The sequence below is a fragment of the Equus przewalskii genome, chromosome 30, assembly GCF_037783145.1.
Source record: "Equus przewalskii isolate Varuska chromosome 30, EquPr2, whole genome shotgun sequence".
Lineage (NCBI taxonomy): Eukaryota > Metazoa > Chordata > Mammalia > Perissodactyla > Equidae > Equus > Equus przewalskii.
In genome coordinates, this window is record NC_091860.1 from 2062839 (window position 1) to 2068838 (window position 6000).

Below are 6000 nucleotides of genomic sequence, written 5' to 3' on the forward strand. Positions count from 1 at the left end.
AAGAATAGAAGGCACTTGCTGTGGTCGCTTCCTTACCATCCACTTTTTTATTTCTTATTCTCTGGCTATCTGATTTTTGCCCTCTTCTCTCCTCTTTCTGATTACACTTTTTCTCATTCTTCATACTCTTTGATCTCTTATCCTCATCTGACATTACCAGTTACTCCTACCTTCATAATATCATCTCCTCCCTGAGTTTCCATGACACTTGACTCTCCTGGTTTCGCTCCTCTGCTTTGCTTTGCTACTGCAGACAGTCCTGAATTTTCTGCCCTTAGACATCTTCCACAGTGTCTTCCTTAGTTATCTCATCATTCCTGTTTATTTGGAAAGAAAATTCTAAAATTTATACCCAAGCTCCCGACTTCTTTCCCTATCACCAGGTCATATTTCCAATCACCTGATAGAAATTTCCACTTGCATGGCCTAGGATCATTTCCAACTCAGTAGATTCAAAACTGCATATATCATCTTCCCTCTGCATACTTGAACCTTGGGGTTTTTTTTGTTTCAGAAATGTTAATAGCACTTTTCAGCTCCCAGTCATCCTGCCTCTGATCCTTGAAGTCATTTTGGTCATGCTTTACTATACCATTGAGGATCCATTTAGTAAATAATTTGAAGTGCCTACTATGTTCTAGGCCTTATGTTAAATGCCACGTCCTATTACTTTTACCTGTAGAAGTTGGCATCTACCCTTTCCTTCTCATTCCTGCTATCACTAGTCTGATTGGGGTCATCCTTGCCTTGATATAATTCATTGTAAGTGTTTCTGTCTGGCTCATTTTCCTCATGCATGGCTCTCACGATGTGATTCTCTTCTTAAAAGTCTAGAATGACTAAGAAGGACTGAGACTTAAAGGGTCAGAGGTGGAAAGGAGACTGAATTCCCTTTGGTGGCCTCCTGAATTTTGTACTACATGTATTGCATATTCTAAAGACATAAAATTTTAATTAAAACAAAGAAAAACTTCAGTACAATCTTATTGGCTAACAAAGTCCAAATCCCTTAGTTCAGCATAAAGCCCTTCATGATCCGGGTCCAGCTTAAGTCTGCAGCCCTGCTCTGTATTAGTCCCTTCTGTTTCCTGCCACACTGGTTCCCATACCTTGCTGCACCTCAGGATCATCTGAAGGGCTTGTTGAAAAGACGTGTTCCCGGGCCCTAGGCCCTACCAACTGACATACTGAGTCAGAATCTCCAAAGGAACAGCCTGCAAATCTACCTTTTCTAGAGTTTCCAGATCAGTCTGACAAACTGCAAGATTATTACTCTGCAGCACGTTAGCCAAGCTTTCCCACTTCCTGTTCCATATATTTTCCTTACATTTTCCAATCTTTTTGGCCTGTATTCACTCCATTTTCTCACCAATTCTCTATATCTACCTGTTGAAATCTTACCCATCCTTTAAGACCCAGCTTACGTACCACCTCTTTAGAAATAATCCATCTCTTCTTTGCTTGTGATTAATGATTATTGTCAGGGCTCCAGAGCCAGAATTATGAGTTAAAATTCCATTTTTCATCCTTTACTAGCTGTATCAATGTTGGGCAAGTTCCTAATCCTCTCTGTGCCTCAGTTTCCTCACTTGTGAAATGAGGATGATGTTAGTACATGCCTCATGGGTTGTTGCGAGAACTAATTCATTTAAAGTAGGTAGAACTTTGTGCCTGGCCCAAAGTAAGCACTAAATAAATGTTAGCTATAATTAATACTTTATGATTTGCCCAAGTTCCTTTGTTGACTTGCGTGGAATCTGAGAGCTAGAAAGAACCTTAAAAATCTAAAATAGCTCCTTTGTTTTATAGATTAGAAAGTGGAGGCTGAGAGGTTACAACACTTGCTTTGGCTAATAAATAGTAATATCAGGACTAGAATCCAGGATTTGTGTCTTTTAATCCTGTACTACTTCCACTATACCCAAGATCTGGGAATTTTGCATTGTTCAAATGACTGTCTTCCTACTTTGTTTATTTTACTGATTTACCCCAGGAGAGAATTAGAAATGGATTCACTTTAATGCATTTTACATAGGCCCTTTCTATTCAAGCTAGGATTTGAGGCTCTGAAAAATATAATGTGCCCAGTTAAAATATTTGAGAATGATAAAACAAGTCAGTGTAATGTGTACTTGATTTATTATGTCTCCAATATGCTGTTTGGCAAGAAATGTTTCATTCTACTAGAAAGTTAACAGTTCTAGGTTCCAACATAGGAAATATCCTTCTATATGTGGGTGTGTGAACTTTGTTCTTTGAGTTCGGTAAACTTAAACTTCCAAATCTAATATGCTCTGAACTCAGCAGAATATTTAGAACTGTAGTTAAAGGATGGATATTATAATAAAAACTCAGGCCACTGAATTCTTTAAACCTGTGAGATTATTTGCAGTCACTAAACTATGTCTAATTTTTTAAATCATAAAAATGCAATGAAAATCTACTTTCAAATGTTTTTCTACATTGTTTTAATTGACAACAAATTCACTTTCACCAGATTTACTGTTTACACACATAATTACATTTAGCTATTGTCAGAGAAAACCATAAGGCTGGAAAACTATGAAGCTTGGCTAAAATTGACCTCTGTTCAACCCTAGAAATTGCAGGATTTAATAGAATTGGTATAGAGACTTGGTTCTGTTCTCTGAATATTTTTTGGTAGAATAATGGTAGTAATTGGTATTTCTTTTATTTTTATATTTTTAGGTATGTAGACGAGAGGCTGGCCAGCCCTGGTGGTCTGGTGGTTAAGATTCAGTGCTTTTGTCACCATGGCCTGGATTCATTTCCCGTCAGGGAACCATACCACCCGTTGAATCACGCCACACATCTGTTGGTTGTCATACTATGGCAGCTGCTTATTGCTGTGATGCTGAAAGCTTTGCCACCAGGATTCACATACCAGCACAGTCACCCATGGTGCACAGGTTTCAGTGGAGTTTCCAGACCAGACAGACTAGGAAGGAGGACCTGGCCACCCACTTCCAAAGAAATTGGCCGTGAAAACCCTATGAATAACAGCAGAACCTTGTCTGATATAGGGCCAGAAGGAGAGAGGATGGCACAAAAAGACAGGGCAGGGTTCCGCTAGGAGTCAGAATCGATTGGATGGCACTAACAACAAAGATGAGATGCCAGAGGAACACCAGCGTGGTAAAGATGTCAATAATAATTCATAGAGTGTAAGAACTGCTTTTTAAGTACTTTATTAATCATTTTAATTATTAAGAAGAAATTTGAAATTAGTCCCAGAATTAAGTCCAATGACTATTATATAAGGCCCTTCAAAACAATCACGCCCCACTTTACAAGAGATTAGAAGGTTACTGGATTAAAATAAAACAGCACCTCCTGTGACGAGGAGGGTTCATTCTAGCAACTGTTTGGGACAGGGACTAAATTCTGAAGACTAAATTCCATTACATTGAAATGGCAGCTGTCAAATCTCAGTTGTGCACATGATTGTTAGAAAAAGGCGAAATCAAGGTGAGCCAAACTGAAAACACATGTCGAGAGCTAGGTAAAAAGCATCAGCTTGGATTGACTCATGATGAGATGGGCAACTGATCGATCAGACCAAAAAGAGGAAACGCAAGACCGTTAACACGGAGCAGGGAGTGTCAGTGCTTTAAGGGGGTCGGGTGCTCTGGAATCCTAAATCAGGTTGTTGGAAAGGGGGTTAGGGGTGGAGAGAAGGAGAGAATGGGAGGGAAAAGGTAAGAGGGTAGAAGGCTGTATACACACACACACACACACACACACACACACATACACACAGTTGGCCTTCCCTATCCGTGGGTTCCTCATTGGTGGATTCAACTGATGCAGATGGAAAGGTCTGTTATAGTTGCATCTGTACTGAACACATACAGACTTTTTTTCCTTGTCCTTATTCCCTAAACAATACAGTAAAACAACTATTTACATAGCATTTACATTTTATTAGGTATTATAAGTAGTCTAGTGGTGATTTAAAGTATATGGGAGGATGTGTGTGGGTTATATGCAAATACTATGCCATTTTATAGAAGGGACTTGAGCATACCTGGTATACTTGAGCATACTTTTGGTATCTGCGGGGGTCCTAGAACCAATCTCTGGTGGGTATCAAGGGACAACTGTACGTATGTGTATATATCCACCCAGCCCCCTTCAAGCCCATAAGAACTACAGCAAGGGAGAAGCCAGGCATGAGGAAAAGAGAGAGATTGTCATTATCAATATATTTCATATTGGAAAAGGGCTCTGCCATTTTTTTGCTCTGTGACTTTAGCCTCCCTCTCAGCCCACTTTTCTTTAGCTGTAGAAGAGAGATCATAATAGCGACCGCATAAGGTATTTTCAAAGAATAAATTAATAAAAATGTAAAGGCTTTGGTACAGTATTTTCAAAGAATAAATTAATAAAGATGTAAAGGCTTTGGTACAGTATGTAACACTAAGCGCTCAATAAATATTAGCTATCATTACTTTATTAGCCAGTTTATATCATATTCATAATATAGTAGAAGAGGTAGTAGACACATTTAGAAATCATCTAGGAAAGTTTAACCCCCGAGTACATGTACTTCTTACATTTTGAACTTAACGACATGTAAAAATCCTATCCACGAGAGCCAGTTGTACACCACCAAATGTAACGGCCCTTCAGTCTGATGAAGATTCTCATCTTGACCAAACTCTAGCCAGGCTCCTCTGAGCCCTTTTCTCACCTTGACCTTTAAAGACTGGAACGAAGGGCAAACATAGTTTCTAATACCTCAAGGCCGCATCCCTAGGATGACCCTAGCCCCCTTAGAGTGCCTGCCTGAGCAAACTCAAAGCTGCCAGAAGAATCTGCAGCTTGTTCCAGCCAACACCTAAAGAAAGGGCCCGTCTCCCAGTTGCTGTGGGAGGGTAGGAGCTTCGATAAGCAACAGTTAACAAACCCAATGGGTTTCACATGGCCCAACCCTGACTTCGCACTTTTTATAATTGATCACTTCCCTGACTCTGCCGCACCCCATTCACCCCCCTCCCTATTCTTGCATTCTCCCTTTAAAAAGCCCAATCACTTCTCTATAAATCAAAGTTGAGTTCAGTTCATGCGGGACTCTTTTCCCTATTGCAATAGTATATACAGTAGTCTCCCATTATCTGCAGTTTCAGTTACCCAAGGTCAACCATGGTCTGAAAATATTAAATGGAAAATTCCAGAAATAAACAACTCATGTTTTAAATTGCATGCCATTCTGAGTAGGGTGATGAAGTCTTGTGCAATCTCGTGCCGTCTTGCTCCATCCCCTGCCCAGGACATGAATCATCTCTTTGTCCAGCATATTCATGCTGTATATGCTACTAACTTGTTAGTCACCTAGTAGCCATCTGGGTCATCAGACCAATCGTTGTCGTATCGCAGTGCTTGTGTTCAAGTAACCCTTATTTTACTTAATGGGCCCAAAGTACAAGAATATTGATGGTGGCAATTTCGCTATGTGAAAGAGCAGCCATAAAGTGCTTCCCTTAAGTGAAAAAGTGAAAGTTCTCAACTTAACAAGGAAAGGAAAAAAATCACATGCTGACGTTGCTAAAATCTACTGTAACTCTTATTACAGTATATGGTTATAATTGTTCTATTTTGTTATTAGTTGTTAATCTCTTACTATGCCTAATTTACAAATTAAACTTTATCATAGGTATATATCTATAGGAAAACACATATATTAGGTTCGGTACTATTCGTGGTTTCAGGCATCCACTGGGGGCCTTGGAACGCATCCCCGCAGATAAGGGATAAGGAGGGACTACTGTATTTGATTAAATTCTGTTCTTACCACTTTCACTAGTGTCTGGCTTTGTTTATCCATGACAAGTCACAGGAAGCATTAAACATCCCTGAGTCACCTCGCCATCTATGACAGGCAGGCAAACTTTCCGATCCTCCTGTTTCTTCTATTACTTTCTTCATTGGAGAGACGTTTTTGGTACCTGCCACGCTCCCCTCCTTGGCCTTGGAGTG